The 19,175-nt window shown below is 39.0% G+C and overlaps 1 protein-coding gene across 7 annotated transcripts in view; it reads right to left on the bottom strand.

The window, feature by feature from the left end:
- The window catches only part of DLGAP1 (DLG associated protein 1), an 866,754-nt gene that overhangs the window by 783,997 nt on the left and 63,582 nt on the right, over nucleotides 1–19,175 (bottom strand). Inside the window, exon 1 of one of the 7 annotated variants that reach the window (XM_021097722.1) lies at nucleotides 17,314–18,539. The exons of the other annotated variants lie outside the window; for them this stretch is intronic. The gene's annotated coding sequence lies outside the window, so the exon portion shown is untranslated. Of the gene's footprint in view, nucleotides 1–17,313; nucleotides 18,540–19,175 lie in introns of those variants that run through there. 7 annotated transcript variants of the gene reach the window in all.

Genomic DNA, 19,175 nt, shown 5'->3' with positions numbered 1-19,175 from the left:
TTCCAAGCATTGTTTCATTTCTAAAAGCCCCCACTATCGATTTGATTCAACATTACATAAAAAAGGAACATACACACACCCCAATGTTCACTGTAGCACTATTAACAATAGCCAAAACATGGAAGCAACCTAGATGTCCATCAACAAAAATCAACATACACACAATGGAATATTAATGGATATTCATTGTTTCATTAATGCAATGGAATATTAATCAGCCATGAAAGGAATGAAATAAGCAACACGGATGGACCTAGAGATCATCATACTTAGTGAAATAAGTCAGAGAAAGATAAATATCATGATATCACTTAATACGTGGAATCTAATTTTTAAATGATACAAAATGATACAAATGATACAAATTTTTAAATGATACAAAATAGAAACAGACTCACAGATTTCAATAACAAACTTACAATTACCAAAGGGGAAATGTGGCAAGGAGAGGGATAAATTAGGAGTTTTGGATTAACAGATACACACTATTCTATATAAAATAGATAAACAAGGACCTGCTGCATAGCCCAGGGAAGTCTACTCAATATTCTATAATAACCTATATGGGAAAAGAATCTGAAAAAGAATGGATATGTACATATGTGTAACTGGATCACTTTGCTGTACACTTGAAACCAACACAACATTGTAAATTAACTATAGTCCAAGAAAATTTGAAAAAAGAAAGAAATGGGACAATGTCATCCTCCTCTTTACAATAAAGCTTCAGGCATCACTTTCGCCTGCACATGCCATGAGGACAGGGCACCTAACTCTCCACACCCAGCCTCGCATGGAACACAGCATCTGGCACATAACAGGATTCCAATATGTATCTGTGCTAAGCCCTAGGCTGAGGAAGAAGCAACAGAGTAAACTCATAGAGATTAAATTACAACTTGAGAGTTGAATTTATCATCCTGAGTTCTTTCTCCAAACAGAGCAAACCCTCATTTCCAGTTAATATTTACAAGTATCTATATGGGTCCCACTGCATATAACCATATGAGACCAACTTTGTGTCTTCATCATTTTCAAACCACAATGCATAAATATGGATAGCAAGTTGGCCAACACATGTAGTTTTCATTTATAATACACTTACATGTGATATAATCATATAAAAAGGGAAATCTGTGGATTCTAAAGAAAAACCTTTCAGAAGAGTATGAAAACACTGAATCATATTTGATCACAGAAATTATAAAACAGCTCCCTAAAACTATCCCAAGCATACATAACACTCATCATATATAATGGCATTATTTCAAACACTGTTTGTGGTCCAAGGCAATAACCAGCTGTTAGTATCACTGGACTCTCCCACGCTCCTTACTAAGTTATTTTTCAGTATATCCAGTAATTACTGTTGGCACATACTCGAATTCCATAACTTGCTGTCTTCTCTCTCAAGAGCTTTCAATCTGATTACATTTTCCATGATGTAAAACCACAACTCCCTTATTAGACGCCACGTAGCAGTGGCCAAATTCTGGGTCCTTTCTCCCTCTGCTTTTCCTCATATAGCCCTACACTGTTAGAATTGGGTACCCAAATCTCAGCGGAAACCAACATGATTTATTTTTGTCACAACCCTTCTGAGGACTGTGATCTTCTCTGTCATCCCTTATGGAGGCATACCCATCCATTTAGAAACATTAGTTTTAGCCGAGATATCAAGTGTCAACAGGAAACTCTCTCAGAGGAATAAATGATCTTCAGACTTAAAAGTGTAACCAACCAAGATCCTGGGGGTCTTCCGGGGACATATTCCTCCCCCTCACTCTTTGCTTTAGCCCCTCTCTGAAGCACCTCACTAACAGTGTCTGATATTTCTTGAGTCGTTTCGAGGTGCCAAAACTCCCACCACAAGAGAGAAATTAACACATCCCCTCCAGAGTCTGGCCAGAATCGGGAAATATTTGCAATAACTTATAGCCTTTTTACTTCCCCTTACTATCAACCAGTCGGAGAACTGTGCACAAGCTGATCATATACCTTAGGACTCCTCTCCCTTGCCTTTAAAAAAGCTTTGCTGAAACCCACTAGAGAGCTTGGGCTTTTTGAGCACAAGCTGTCCGAGAGCCCCTGCTTGGTGTCTCACAATAAAGGCTGTTCTTGCGTTCACCACAACCAAGTGTCAGAAGATTAGCTTTACTGTGCATGGGCGAGCAGACCCCAGTTTTGGTTCAGTAACAGAAGGCTAGTCTTACAACAAAGTCAGGGTTTATTTGAAGAAAGATTTTGAGCACTTGGTCAGGAATTCTTAACTGGCACTCTATGTTTCCTTTAATGTTAGGTAGAGGTGAAACAAATTTTATTTAACCAATTTCATCAAGCACTTATTGAACACAAAGCAGCATCCTGGGTTTTCAGGTGTTTGGAACCTGGTATGTGCATCGGGGCACTAGAAGATTAACCCATAACCACCCAGAGGATACTCTAAATACACTTTCCTTGACAGTGCTTACCTAGACTACTTATTAATTAGGTCATTCAAAGTGAGTCTAACTTTGATAGAGCCTTCTGAGTCCATAAAATCTGGCTCCATCCAGTAACTCAGTGGGAGGAACTGTTCCCTTTCCAACATAAAAGACCTTCAAAGATCTGGACTTTGCCATGGAACCCATGCATTTTAAGGATTTCAGAGGCCTATTCTGGTTACTTGTTATTCATTTCACATTCACACACATACACACACACCCACACACATCCACATATGCGTGTGTGTGTGCAGAGTTCAGGCATGATGGTTCTGCATTCATAGGTGACGCTCCTCTCAGACATGACATAGAAGAGGCTACAGAAAGGTGAAAGTTGTATTCTGCCTTCAGCAATCTGGAGAGACCAGTTACTACCATTCTAATCATCTCAAGAAGAGAATCATGTTCGGAGTAGAAAAGAACCAGCCTATTCCTCTAAATTCATTATTCCCAGACTCCAAGCTAATTTTTCTCAGGCAAATACATTGCTTGAAACTGTCAAGTGATTTATAAAAGTCCTAAAACCTTAGGTCACTAGCCATGTTTTTCCTGTTTAAGAAAATATGGTGCATATTTTGATCTCAGTCAGTTGGGTGTAATAATCATTCCCTTTCAAAAGATAAACAAGTTTTACAGAAGAGATTATATCCCTTAGGATTTATAAATTAACTTCATCTTCAATCACATTTAAAAATTCTCTTACATTGTCCTTAAGACATGGCATGTACATTATTACTTTCTTATAAAATCTGCACCATTGAGATAATATAGACACCATCATGATTCACTCTGAAAGGATGCCAAGAAAACATTCTTTATAGAACTAGTGAGAGATCAGAAAACAAGTAATCTCACACACCGTGGGTGGGAGGGTAAGTTAGCATAGCCATTTTGGAAGGCACCTTGGCTGTATAGAAATTTAAAGCATAACTATGCTTTGACCCTAAAGTTCTATAATTTGGAATCTATCATAATAAGTATAATTACACATGCACAGAAAAACATATAGGAAAGTTTATCACATTACTACTAAGAGTATACGTCCTTTAACTTTTGCTGAATGAGCACTTAGGGAGTGACTAAATTAAATCCATGTTACAGAACAGCATATGCAGCAGTTAAATATAGGCAAGTAAGGTCACATGCCCTGAACATGGAAAAATGCATTGTTCAGAGAAAATGAAAGGCCAAGTTAAAAAAAAATAATGTATCCAACATGATCTCATTTATGTAAAAGCTAAAACTCCATCTTTTTATCCATCTATGTGTTTGTGGGGTGTGTGTCTGTGTATATGAGAACCAAGCTAAAAGGGTCCTATAAACTATGGTTATCTATAGGGTAGACAGCAGATTGGGGAAGAATGGGAAACAGGGAAGCCAGAAAGGAGGTAAGAACAGGGACTTCCACATTTTACATCTTACGTTTCACTTTTCAATTCCAATTGTAAAAGGCAGGTTAACAGAAGCAATGGAATCAACTATAACTATAACCCAGGATCGTGCAGTGTAATTAAAAATCTAAGTAATATGCCGACAAAAGGGAATTAACACCTGAACTGAAGGAGCAGTGGTCCTATCGTGTTGGCAAGTTAGTCCAACAAATTTAGATAAAATCAAGAGTTACTTTCTATGAATCTCAACTGAATTATAATTAAAAACAAAGGAAAAACTCAATAAAAAACAAAACCAGCTTCTCTCACACTTGTGGACTGAGTAAAGGCAGGGAAGCATCTACACAAGATGGAAGCACCCACCATTTCTGATGCAAAACAAGCATTTTGTACACATTAGTATCCTGTTCTCTCATGTAAATTGATGTTTAACCTGAACCCATTTTATCCATTTTTATTTCCTGCTCTTCCAAAAGACACACCCTCTCTTCTAACATCTGGGTTATCTCACAATTTCATCAATACCACGCCATTCTTCCAAGGACCCCTGCAGTGGATGCACGGGGGGGGTGGGGGGGTTGCCTCCTCAGTCAGCATTCCCTTTCCTGAGTCTTTGACAACTCCACATCCACCACTTCCCTCCAGAGAGGGTGGGTCCCTGCTTCTACATCCATTCTACACCTGTCTCCCATCTCCATTCCCTACCCATCATCTAAGCTGGGTAACCAGGTCCTCTCTTTAAGAATTTCACCAAAATAGTCATAGGCTCCAAGACCGAATCAATTACAACTTATTCTTGGAGCAAGAAAATCCAGAAGGATCAGGAGCCATGGAAGCTCCTGAGGCTACTTGTGCTGATCACTAAACAGAGAGAGGCAGGCTGCCCACACTTAGAAGCAGCAATGAGAATGAACAGTCAGAACAAGAGTGGAGAGAGAAGGAAAAGAGTGAACAGTCAGAACAAGAGTGGAGAGAGAAGGAAAAGAACAGAGGAGAGGGAACAGACACAGATGCTTTCTCTTCAAGGGTTTTTCAGTTCTACCCCTGAGACACCCCCCCCCGGTAGTTCTTCATCTTTGCTTCTGCTGGATTCTGCTCTCATCTTTTCCCCAGTATTTCCTTAGTGAAGCTGACATGAATGAGTCTTGTCTTAGAATCTTGACAGAGAATGAACCTTGAACTATCCCACCATCAATTCTAAATCTACCATCTTTGAAGGGCCAACCAAATTCATTTTTTTTCTTTTTTTTTTACATGAAAAAATAAAGCCACAATTCCAATTTATACCCATTATTCCTTGAATACACCACACAGTACGTGCCTCATAATTCAAGCTTAGACAGGAGCATCTTTCGTCAGTGACAGAATGGCTTTGACAGAGTATCATACTACACTGGGCCCTCTTTGGGACAAAGTGCTCCATTTCTTCAATAGTTTCTGTATATTGAGCACTCAGTAGGCATTCCAGTAATATGTTAAGTTACTGAGCATATGTTCCAAAAATATTACTGAAGCTCACTGAACTTAAATGTGTAATTAAAGCACGTATTCTACCACTGAGATCTAATAAAAATATTTAAACAAAAGAAAAGGTCCCTAATGAGAGATTACATACTAGAAAATAGGAGTCAATTTTGAAAAAAATACACTGCTTAGACATTCGGAGTTAATTTAAGTACATGTACAAGCATCAATTTCATGTTCAAAACCCAGATGCAATCTCATGGAAGAAAGAAGGCTAATAAAATATTACTGTTGATGTGTTGCAGCCCCTATACACACATAATCATCTAGGAATAGAATAAATGAGATAGATGAAAGTCTTAAGGAAAATTATCCTCATGACTATTAAAAGGAGTTTTAGACTAATGGGTAACACACTAGGCATCATAAAGATACAGTCTGTAATAACTTCCCAAATATTATTCACCAAAAAATAAAGGCAATGTATTTAAATTTTGAAAATTATTCCTGTTCTAATTTTCACTACAACATAACAAAATAATTACCTCTTTAAAATTACAATAACCCTTAAAAATCTGCCAATTCAACAAGCGGAATAGGAGGACAAGCATTTGTCCTTGGCTGGTGAAAAGTCTACCAATAGAATAAAACTGGAGGGTAAAGCGTCAAAGAAGAGAGCAAATATGACATACATGAACACATCTTCTCCATCTTTCTCTTTTTTCTTCCTCTCCCAAAACACTGCCTCTTCCCATTTACTAAAGATGACCTAGGTTACAGTTCTACTTCCAGTCACAGGAGGACACCAAGCCAGCATGAAGGCATGTCATTGAGGGTAGAAACTAACCTAACACATGTTCGGCATCCAGCTCTCTCTGAATCTTTATGAACCTCTGACTTTGTTTGTCCAGTCCGTTTAAGCTTTGCCTTATCATTAATATGTTTCCCAGGATCTCAACTCACAGCCCGCACACCAGTTTACCAATCTTGTCTCCTCTGCTCAGACACAGCATTCATGAGATCTGTCCATCTTTGGTCCACTGTTCCAGCATCAGGACTCAGTCTCTCTCAACATATATTTTGAAAGGCAACTTAATGATGCAGTTACCCAGCTACCCGTTCAGTTATACTCTACTACATACTACAAATATTGCTCACTGCTGACCCGAGTAAGGCAGATGATTCAAAGGCACACCTTAATTTAAGATTTCATTTGCTGCCTTAGTTGTTTTCCCACAAATAATCATTAATTTCCAGTAGTCTATCATGTCTTATTTCTGAAGTGGTAAATACCACTCAAAATAGATATAGGGGTACATACACATGTATGTATACATACACATATGGAAACACTATGAAATGGTTGACATAGAGCTTACTGAGTTTTCTCACATCAAAATTATTGTGCTTCTATTCTCTAAGGCCTAGAATTCTGAGATCTTGTATGGCTATCATTGCATCTCTTAGGGTGGGCCTACAGTTGTTTTCAGAGGCAGATAGGTAGACAGACAAAAAAAAAAAAAAAAAAAAAATTCAAAGGCACATGCATAGTGTAAAAATACCATCACAATGATCTCCAATTGCTAGAAACCATAGGGAGCAACTTTTCAAAGTCAGTCCACTGGAAATATGGATGAATCTGATTCTTCCCTCCCAATCTTCAACAGTCGTCTTTCAAGGAGTAAAGTGAAGGGATCTGGGTCTGTGGCACTGTGATGCTTTTCTATTATTTGAGACTTAAGGTGGTCCACATGTGTGTCTCACCTTCTTTCCATCAATTTCCCTCCCACCCCGCCCACCCTCCCCACCCTCCCACCCCCCCCGCCCCACTTTTTAGAGCCACACTTGTGGCATATGGAAGTTCCCAGGCTAGGGGTTGAATCAGAGCCACAGCTGCTGGCCTACACCACAGCCACAGCCATGCAGGATCTGAGCTGCATCTGCAACTACACCATAGCTCACGTCAGTGCTAGATCCTTAACCCACTGAGTGAGGCCTGAGATCGAACCCCCATCCTCACGAATCCTAGTCAGATTCATTTCTGCTGCACCACAATGGGAACTTCCCCCAACAATCTGTCTTAATTTTTCATGTCACATTCCAACAGACAGGGGCTAGACAGGCATCCCCCATTTCATATTTCTTTGTCATTTCATCTTCTCCACTTACTAGGATTAAAAAAAAATGGAGACCTGACCTGACAATCCCTGATACTGACAAAACCAGTTAAGTAAACAAAACCTAATCTAGCTTATTACCCAGCACAAGCAAAATTTGTTATTTCTTATAAATGCCTCTAATAATCATAAACAAAGCTTAAATCATTATTCTAAAGTGGTACAAGATAATCACTGTCCATCAATCCCCTGCCATCAGTGACCCTCCATTGTTGGGGCAGGTCATTGGAAAGGTGAAACAGCTTCTGCATTTTCATTTCATAAGCTGACCTGTGCCACTGCACCTTTGAGTTTCATTCCTCTTTCAGGGTGAGGACTCTTAGTTGATGAACTGTTCTTTTATGCACAATAATCTCTTAATTAAATTTTAATTGATCTGATGTTATTTTTAACACTAGCACATTTGTGTTCAGATCTAATTCATCCTCCACAGTCCCACTGGAGCACCACCATTCCTCTGAAGTCTTTCTCGATTCCTTTATGCTGAGGGGACTTCTTACTCTAAACTTCCAGACACTTGCTTTGACCTTTCTAATGGGTCTTACCTCACACAGTGGAATGTAGTGATTCAGCCCAGGCTTTGCAGTCAGACTCACCTGGATTCCATTTCCCAGCCTACCTCCCCAAACTTTACTTCATATGTGTATATACATGAAGATGTAATATATATATATATATATAAGGTCACCATGCTGTACAGTAGAAAATTGACAGAACACTGTAAAGCAGCTAAAATGAAAAAATAAAAATCATATAAATATGAATTTTATGTTATAAATATAATAAATTTTATTTATATATAATTTAATTTATACATAATTTGATTTATATATAAATTTGATTATATAATTTGATTTATATTTAACTTTTAATATAATTTGATTTATATATAATTTGATTTTCATAATTTGATTTTATATAATTTGATTTATAAATTTATTTATATATGTTTTTAACATAATTTATTTATATATAATTTTACATAGACAAAAGGGTAGTTGTAGGAGTCATCTCTTGGGCTTGTAGCACTGTCAAAATATTAAGCCCTTGGAAGTTCTCTTCTGGCGCAGTGGATCAAGGATCCAGCAGGTTTAACTCCTGGCTCAGAAACTTCCACATGCCACAGGTGTGGCAAAAAATATATATATTAAGCACTGAATTAAAGTTAGCCATTATTAGATAATTATTTGTGTTTTGCATTACAGTTATAATTTTCATTATTATTTTTCTCATGGTCAATTAATAGATTTTCCCGGTAGACAAAATTTCAGAACTTAGAAATAAGATTTAACAACTCTGGAGACAATAGAAAAAGAGCATCGTGCTCCTTTTTCAATGGAAATACTACATCTTAATATGAAATTGCTTTTGAAAAGTTTCTTCATATGTGATGCGTGCAACCATAGCATTTATAGGAAGGAGAATCAATTACTTTACAATTTAAAATAATTCCTCTTTTGTAGACTGACTGCTGGTCTTTAGCTCCTGAGTTTAAATAAAGTATTTATTAGCTCTCAATGATAGAAAAGCTAATCCATTTTTTTGAAAAGACTGTATGAAAAATAAAAGTTTTCCTATGTCATTGGTTTTATATTTTATGCTCTCTCGCATGTACACAGTTCTCACTTCAGTACTTAAGACAGCAAGAATTTAATAAAGATTATTGAATGGCTCTCCTGAAGTTCTTTATCACGAACATGAATTTGACATGACATTTCTTCAACATCAGTTAAATAGCAACACACTGAATTATTTCAAAGTCAGGGCAACTACACGCCTTGGAAACTAAGCAACAGGAATACGGCCAGTGGGTATTTCAGTAACACTATTTAGAATTAGCAGATTATTCCTGGCTCTCTCTTCCCCGGGCATAATTTTGCCAGGAAGAGGTCAAAGGACCCACCTGCCTGCTAACAAAGAAATAGGGGTTAATTAGCTTCACTCCCTATTCTTATAAAGGCTAAATGTCTTGAGAATGAACCGCATCATCTTCTAGATAGCACAAAAGCACAAACAAAGCATTAACACATTACCTGGAGAATAATGTTCTAATATTCATCTAATTGAACGGTCATTATCTTTGGGGTTTTAACTTTTAAAACTCACCTACTGTGCAAGCATATTTATTAATGAGTAAAATATATTGTGTACTTAAAGCCAGAGATTTTCGTGGTTTTCATTAGCATTCTCTTTTTTTTTATATTTTGAAAATATAATCCTAATAAAATGAGAATATAAGACCTCTCTGATGTAACAGCAGGAGGCCATGCTAGAAATAACACTAGGCTGGTAGTTAAGGGATCTAGGTTCTAAACTAATTAGTTACAAAATATTGTATGAATTTGTACAAAACTAAGCACCCTCAGACATAAAATGAGGGAAATATATACTTCAGAGGAATGTTTACTCATGAGGATCAAATGGGATTGTTTTGGGACTGTGTTATGTAGCACACAAAGTGCTCAAAGACAACGAATTATTATCTATCCTTCCTTCCTTTTAACCCATGTAATGTAACCAAATGGAAAAATCCCATATATCAAGACAGTGAAGGGAAAAAGCTAAATGCGTCCATCTCCATTTGAACTTACATTACCTGTACATTCAATCTGCAAGTCTAATAAGGATAAACATTTCAATGACTCCTACCCACTCAATAAAATAACTCTGGATCAGTTCTCTGAACTTCAGTGAATTGGAAAAGATTAGTGCCATATACCCTTGCACTCTGCTAATAAAATGCGCAGCAAAAGTCAAAAAAGCTTCCAAATACTATGGAAATGCCATGAAATGGTCAATGATTCCTTGAAGCAACAAGCAATTTGCATCCCTCAAAACAGCTTTGGTCAACAGAAGCTGAGGGGCTTCCTCCTAAGGGGAGTATTAACAACAGAATCAAAGGTGTGATTCAGTATTGTAGCTGACTCATAATGAGAAGTAAATAACTAACCTACCTTTTATCATCTCTCTCCAGGTTTCTTGGGGTCCAGTGAGGACATTTTATGAGCTAAATTCTCATCATGAAGTTAACTGCACACACTAAATAGGATTTCAAAAGATCTCCTGAATAAGGGGGTTGTGTACCAGATAATAATCTCAAATAATCAGAGAACAAGCTTCATTTTCATTGTCTCTCTGTGACTTTGGAATTTTCTTTTTTCTTTTTTTTCTTTTTTTTTTTTTTTTTTTGGCTTTTCGTCTTTTTTAGGGCCACACCCGCAGCATATGGAGCTTCCCAAGCTAGGGGTCTTAGCAGAGCTACAGCTGCCGGCCTACACCACAGCCACAGCAACGTGGGATCCGAGCCATGTCTGCGACCTACATCACAGCTCACGGCAATGCTGGATCCTTAACCCACTAAGCAAGGCCGGGGATCGAACCTGCAACCTGATGGTTCCTAGTCGGATTCATTTCCACTGCACCACGATGGGAACTCTGACTTTTGCATTTTCTTGATTCAAAATCTGTGCACTGCCCGATATCATCTGGGAGTATGAATATGAAAATGAGAGTGGAAAGAAGCAAAAGGGAAGCTAGTGGTCGACTGGCTAGAACAAGGGAGTAGTTGTTAGTGTCAGGAAAGCTGAGTTTTATTTCAGGCTCACCCCTCCCTTCCTGGCTATAGTACCAGCTGCTGAAGCTCTCATTATTACTTATTTTATTGTATTGTTTTTTAAAGTGATTATTTCCATGGCAACGGGGCACTGTTCCAGGCATCAGGAAGGCGTGATGGCCACAGTGGAGTTGGGAATTAGCAAAGAAAGGGAGCAGAGAGGAAAGGGGTTGGGGGTATGAAGGACTTTGAGAGCAAAGGTGCAGGATGGACCTGGCAAAGCACCAAAGATATTCTAATTTCAGATGTCAGTTAGTGGAAAATTTTGCCTTATGTTTATAAGGCCAGCAAATAAAGCAGCCTTTCTGATTTTTTCTAACAGTGAAAAAAACAACAGAACCAATAGAATTCTACTCTGAGAGGATACTGCTGGTGAAATGATAAAATCTAGCCTCTAGACATCCAGAGGTGGTCTTTCCTGATCTGGCCATCAACCTTATCTTTTCATGGGTGTCCAGATGGTCAATGGTGATGGGATAATTTCAACCATGTCAGAATGAGGGACCACACAGTACTTGATCTGAAGGCAGCCCTGACTTTAAAACAAAAACATTCTCAATCTGATTTCCAGAGATGAAGGAATATAATTATATTGACGAACAAGACACGGTATACGAAAAGAGATTGATCCTTGCCATTCCATTCTGTTCTCAAAGTGAACCGCTTTGGTTCCACAGGAAAACAAAAAGAGTTAACAGATCGGTAATAATAATCCTCAGAATCTCAACTTCCTGAGCATTTACTAAAATCCAGGCACTGCTCTAATCAATTTCACCTATACTAGTAACTTCTCCCCGAGCCTGGGAACCTCCATGTGCTGCTGGTGTGGCCCTAACAAAGACAAAAAGCCAAAAAAAAAAAGAAAAAGAAAATGCCAAAGTCACAGAGAGACAATGAAAATGAAGCTTGTTCTCTGATTACTTGAGATTATTATCTGATAAACAACCCCCTGATTCAGGATGTTAGCTTTTTTTTTTTTTTTTTTTTTTTTTTGGCTACACTAGCAGCATGTAGAAATTCCTGGGCCAGGGATCGAACGCGCACCACAGCAGGAACCCGAGCCACAAGAGTGACAAGATGGGATCCTTAACCCACTAGGGCACCACAGAATGCCCAGGAGGTTAGCTCTTAAACTGCCTGCCTCAGATCCCCCAAAACCTGGGTCAAACTGGTGTCAAGTAAGTATTTACTTTTCATTCTTTTTCAGTTAGATATTGACATACATTCATTTTGTCACTGATCTGTACCTTCGCAGAAAGTCCTTCTGTTACTAATCACATCTGATTTGAGAGATGCAGACGGCTTGTTGCTCCAAGAAATAATTTGCCACATTATATAAATAAATAAAATAAGAGCCATGGGAATTAGCATATGGACCTTAAAAAAACCACAGCGTATCATACAATAGACAGGCTGTTCCAGTCAAAGAAATCTATGTATTCAGGGTTCTTGTCTTCTAGAGACTTCTAAAACAAGATATACAATAAAAATACACAAATACACCCATGTATAATAAAAGTTAATTTATTTTTCATATTTTACTTGTATAATTTATAAATAATCCCATATTAATTGTGGCACAATGTTAGAATAGAGTTAGGGTAAACATGCCACTAACTTGACAATAATTTTATTCTGTTGTTCAAATCATTTTCATAGAGAATACACAATTTGTGTAGGTCTTAGAGGAAATATGAAAGCTTTTCGAATATAGAGAAGCACAAAGAGATGTGTAGAATACAAACCACAATTTTAAAGAATTACCATAAGGACTTAGAAAATGTGCTGTTGTGAGCTGACAAGGTTTCTAAGCATCATTTACTCAACACTTAAGTACATGGGTGACCATGGCGAGGCTGTAGCGTGATTCTGGCGATAGCTATGACCTCCTTTGGCAACTGAGACATCCCTTCAGGGGCTTGGAGTCCACTGAATATGGCAAATCACCACACATAACCACAGTTCATCAGGGTCAGTGTAACATTAGCAATATGTAGAAGCAAGAGTTAAAATTATCACCCAGCCTACCTGGTAGGCCGATATACCTGTCCAAGGTCAAAGAGCTGGTTAAGAGTTAACACCAGTACGTACACCTGTAACTTACATAATATTGTATACCAACTACACTTCAATAAAATAAACTTTTCAAAATGAGTTAACATAGGTGGTAACAGGGGCAGGAGTCTTTTCCAATTCTTGTGTTAATGAAAAGGATCTCATGTACACAGTTTTGTGAGGAAATGGAGCTCTAGGCAGTAACTATTTTAGACTATTAGAAGATGCCTAACCAGGGTACCAATGCTCTAAGACACAGAAATGCAAGAATGAACATAAGCATGCAGAGAGGAGGGCTATGTTTAGAATGGGGGAGATGCCAATGAAAACAAAGGAAATGAGTGGAAGAAAAGAAATAGTCAAGTTACAGAGTTACCTAATAGGTAAAACTAGGAGATAAAAATCTGTGGCGCAAGAGTGTTTGGGGTAAGAGAAGTGTTGCCTCTATAATACTCAGAGGTTAATAAAACTACCTTCTCTAATGTGTCTTGTAAATGAAACCGGATTGAAGTTAAAATAGGGAGTAAGCTGTTATTATTTAACACCCACAGTGTTCTAAATACTCAGATCCTCTCTGGAATGGTAATAAAAACCATGGGAAGGGATGAAAAGGGTAGAAAGAAGAAATGATGGGGCAAGGTGGTGTGGAAAGGTAGATGACCTCCATCAACTGAAAGACATTTCTTGAGCCTTTATTACAAACACATCTACGAGGCACTTTGTTAGATGATCTGGGAGGGAAAAGAGTATAACGGCCAAATTGGGAACTAAGGGATACACGAATGCAAAACACAAGGTTATATTTTATAAATTTATGTAATAAAGATTAAAACAAGGCCATATCATTGACCAGATGATGATTTTTAAATATTATTGGAAGTAATTGTGATGGAAATTTATTTCATAAGTGAACTTTATTTTAAATTAATTGAATGAATGTTATACGATTTATTCTAGGGAAGACTTCTCTGACCTTGAATGAGCAAAATGTATGACTTCTCTTCAAAGGTAATAAAATTTTTACAGCAGGAAGGAAATGAAGTGAATATCTAATATTCAGATGATAAAATGGAGCCCCGAATAGGTTAAACTGGAAATTCAAGATCACACAGTTACTCTGTGGCACAAAATCTTGACTACCACCCAGACCCTCAACTCTGTCAAGAAGTTTTCACCATCTGCCACTGACACTCTTCTGTCACAATTCTTGCGAGTTCTGTTTCTTACTCGAGACTGTTTATCTAAGTTAGATCATAAATACTTCTTATTACAACCAGATATGGAGAGTCACACCAAATGCCAAATTCATGTAAGTGTGGAGTTATCACTGGAAAAAGGTTGGGGAAAGAAACTTTTTCCTTGCTAATATAAGGTCTAAAGTTAATGCAGACCTGGCTTGAGAAGAAATTGGCCATCTTTTCTGCAATCATTTCAGTATTTCATTACTCCTTATTTTTCTCCACTATCTTCTCTGCCTTTGCCAAACCCTGAGATGCAGTTGATCTTACAGTTCTGTTCTTGAATTATGAGCTCACACCAGGCAAGCTCATTGTTCCCTAAAGTTTCTTTCACCATCTCTTCATAGAAGATCCCTGGCTCTCAATTCCCAGGTCACGTACTCCCAGGTCCAAAAACTGCATTCCCACTTGTCTTCTATCTATTTTCAAATGGGTGGTCCATGGAGCCATGTCCAAAATGGAAGCCATTTTCTCCTTCAAAGTCATTTCCTTCTTATGTGGTACATATATACGATGGAAAACTATGCAGCCATTAAAAAGAACAAAATAATGTCATTTGTAGCAATACAGACGCAACTAGAGATACTCACACTAAGTGAAGTGAACTATGTGTAGTCACTTAAGACGGAGCATGATAACGTACAAAAATAGAATGTGTACATGTATGTGTAACTGGGTCACCATGCTGTAGAGTAGAAAAAAAAAATTGGGAGTTCCCATCATGGCTCAGTGGTTAACAAATCCGACTAGGAACCATGAGGTTATGGGTTCAATCCCTGGCCTTGCTCAGTAGGTTAAGGATCCAGCATTGCTGTGAGCTGTGGTGTAGGTTGCATATTCGGCTCAGATCCTGTGTTGCTGTGGCTCTGATCCAAGGCTCTAATTAGACCCCTAGCCTGGGAACTTCCATATGCCACAGGTGAGGCCCAAGAAATGGCAAAAAGACAAAAAATTAATTAATTAATTAATTAATTAAATACCCGAGGAATGATTTAAAAAAAAAAAAAAGAAAGAAATTGTATTGGGGAAATAACTATTTAAAAAATACTACTACTAATAAAAACTATTATATAAAAAAAGAAAGACAAATACCATATGATATCACTTACAAGTGGAGTCTGGAACACAGCACAAATGAACCTATCTACACAACAGAAACAAACTCAGAGACATAGAGAACAGACATGTGGTTGCCAAGGAGGAGGCAGGAGGGAGTGGGATGGACTGGGAATTTGGGGTTAGTAGATACAAACTACTACATTTAGAATGGATAAGCAATGAGGTCCCACCGTATAGCACAGGGAACTATATCCAATCTCTTGGGACAGACCATGATGAAAGATAAGAAAAGGAATGTATACACACCTATGACTGGATCATTCTGCTGTAGAGCAGAAATTGGCACAGTGTAAACCAACATCACTTTAACTTTAAAAAATGTAAATTAGGGAGTTCCTGTCATAGCTCAGCAGTAATGAACCCGCCTAGTATCAATGAGGATGCAGGTTCAATCCCTGGCCTTGCTCAGTGGGTAAAGGATCCGGTGTTGCTGTGAGCTGTGGTATGGGTTGCAGATGTGGCTCAGATCTGGCATTACTATGGCTGTGGTTGGTATAGGCCGGCAGCTGTAGCTCTGATTTGACCCCTAGCCTGGGAACCTCCATATACTGCAAGTACAGTCCTAAAAAAGCAAATACATTTTAAAAAAGGTAAGTTAAAAAAAAAACAAAAAACAAAAAACTTCTTCCCAGGTAATAACTCCACTATCCCCTGATCAGAAATGTGGAAGTCATTCCAGAATTCTTTCTCCCTATCCTACTTCACCTCATCCTGTCCATTCTATCTCATAATGGCTCCTCAGCACTGCTATTATACTGACAAAGAGCCTCATTTCTTTCTTGCAACATTGCCAAGATCGACGAACCTATCTTGTTCGTACCCGCTATGGATGTTTGTAGCTAATCTTCAATCCATCCTCCATACGGCTTACCCCAATATTTACCGCCAAGCCACTCAATCTCCACAGAAAAGGGTCCCATCTCCTCAACTTGCCACCAGAAGCACTTCATTATCTAGTTCTTTCCTTCCTCAACCTCCCCAGTTTCGCCTCTTCTTCACTCACATCTCTCATTCAATAATAGCATTCTAGAAATTTGAGAGTTCCCGCAAACCCTGTTTTTTCACAAGAGAAGGCAACAGACAATTCATTCCTGCGAGCTGTAGACAACACAATGACATTAAAAACTGGTCAGAAGATGACAGGATATTTCAGAGAAGACATGTGCTAACTAGTGAGAGCTCGCAAATACCACAGGATTGGTGCCTGGGACTGGGGATACAGAGAAATGGGGATTTGTTGTTCAATGGGGACCAAATTTCACTTTTCCAAGAAGAAGAATCCCTAAGGGTTGATTGCACAACGACTGAAAGCACACAATATTACTGAACTTCACCCCATGATGGTATCATGTCTGACAGTTTCACTGCCCTAAAAATTCATCTCCCACCCTCCTAACCCCCCGTAACCATTCCTCTTTCTTCTCTCTCCACAGTTTTGCCTTTTGCACAATGTTCTACAATAAAAATCACACAGTAGATAGCCTTTTCAAAATAGCTTTTCCCATGGAGTAACACGCAGTTAAATATCTTCTGCGTCTTTTATTGACTTGCTAGCTCACTTCCCCTTAGTACTGAATAATATTCCATCGTCTAAAGGTACCACAGTTGATTTATCCTTTCACCCACTGAAGGACACCTTGGTTGCTTCCAGGTTTTGACAGCTGTGAATAAAACTGCCCTAAACAACCACATGCAGATGTGGTGCCTCTTTGAGAAAATCCTCCTTCGGACCTCTTTCATGGTTCCTCCATGTGTTTTTTCTGTGATCTTTACCTGGAGTGTTCACCACTGGGCCAGCTCTGGTAGTCTGCACACATCTGAAGGAAAGCAGCTTGGTACAAAACTGTAACATAAATCATAAGCAACATTATTTATTACCTCAACTCAATTTAGTCTGCTCTCATTGACAGAGTTGGTCAAGTCTGTGCATCAAGTTGCTTTAAACTAGAGAGACAGCATCTTCAAGGCAAGGGTATCTGTCTAGACCACAAAACAAAGTACTTCTGGAATTCCCTGGGCTCTCAGCTGATTAAGGATCCAGCATTGTCACTGCTATGGCTTGGGTCACTGCTGTGGCATGGGTTCAATCCCTGGCCTGGGAAATTCTGCAAGCTCTGGATGCAGCCAAGACAAAACAAAACAAACAAACAAAACAAATTTAAAGAAAGACTTAGGGAAGATTACTCCTCCTGGGATCACCTTCCAAAATGCTGGCACTTGCTTTTCAACAGCACTGGGTGGAAGACATCTGAAATTTAACTAGGTTATTTTCTCCACCCTCCTTTCAGTCAAGAAAAATGAGAGTCCAGTTCTTAAGGACATGCTCAGAAAATCTGCTTTCTTCACCACACCCTTGCCTTTGGCCAACATGAACCACAGTGAGCTTCCTCACATTTCCAGAATTTCAACTCCTTACTCAATTAAGATCCTTCCTCCCATTATGCCATCCTCTAGAATGGGGCTGCTGGCTAATTTTCCCAACTTTGAAGGCTGAGTGACACTGGCGCCAACCAATAACAGGCTGTCACCTATTTTCAGTGACATCTACAGCACTGGTTGAAGAAGAGCCCCTTAGCTTGAAGGCGAATGAAGAAACCACTGCATAGCCCACAGCAGCACTTTGAATGATGGCTTGCAACTTAAATAAACTGGTCCTTCCCAGGGGCAGTGACCTTCAGAGTTGCTCAAGTAGAAATACTGGCTCTCATATTGTCTCATAGTCAGGTAGACGTACAGCCTCTGTTTAGGTCCACTCCCAGAAACAGAACAATCACTTCCCTGGTGCCTGAGGACATTCTGAAGATGGTCAGAGCTGTTCACTGAGAAGGACAAAAGTCCAGCCATGATCGTACCACATCTATTGACACCAAGCCCTCTTTGTCTGATTTAAAATTGTTTTGGAGTTTCCGCTATGGTACAATGGGATCAGTACCATCTTGGGAGTGCTAGGATGCAGGTTCAATTCCCAGCCCGGCACAGTGGGTTAAGGAGTCAGCATTGCCACAGCTGTGGCTTAGTTCACAACTCTGGCTTGGGTCTGATCCCCGGCCCAGAAACTCCATATGCCTCAGGTGCTCTAAAATGAAAAATAACATGGAAAAGGAGTTCAAGGTAATTGTGCTTTTTTTGGTCTCATTGTTACTGATGTATTGCCATTTGCCCATTTGTTTGGGGTTAGAAACTGAAGGGGAAAAACCAAACTGTTGATTCAGGAGGAGACACAAGTCAATGGATTTATTCTTCTGGCAAGTGTGGGTCAAGGACAAGGGAGCCTGTTCCCTCTTAAGTCAGATGTCACACAAAAACGGAGCCTGGCCCCAGCAACTGCCATAAGCTATCCAGATGGGCAGTCCCAAATTTGTTTACGGACAAGTGGTGGGAACACAACCTGGGATCCACTGACAAAAGCCTCATATCTCACGTTAGGGAAAGAGTGCTGCTTACACCAGGCAGGATTTACGCACCTTCTCTTTGGAAACTGTGTGATTCCATTTTTTGTTTTTGTTTTTCTTTTTAGAGCTGCACCTCAGGATATGGAAGTTCCTAGGCTAGGGGTTGAATTGGAGCTGCAGCTGCTGGCCCTATGCCACAGCCACAGCCACAGCCACAGCAACTCGAGATCAGAGCCGCATCTG

This window comes from Sus scrofa, chromosome 6, assembly GCF_000003025.6.
Source record: "Sus scrofa isolate TJ Tabasco breed Duroc chromosome 6, Sscrofa11.1, whole genome shotgun sequence".
Taxonomy (NCBI): Eukaryota; Metazoa; Chordata; class Mammalia; order Artiodactyla; family Suidae; genus Sus; species Sus scrofa.
The sequence above is the reverse complement of the archived record's forward strand: the minus strand, read 5'-3'. Positions and strand labels throughout refer to the sequence as shown.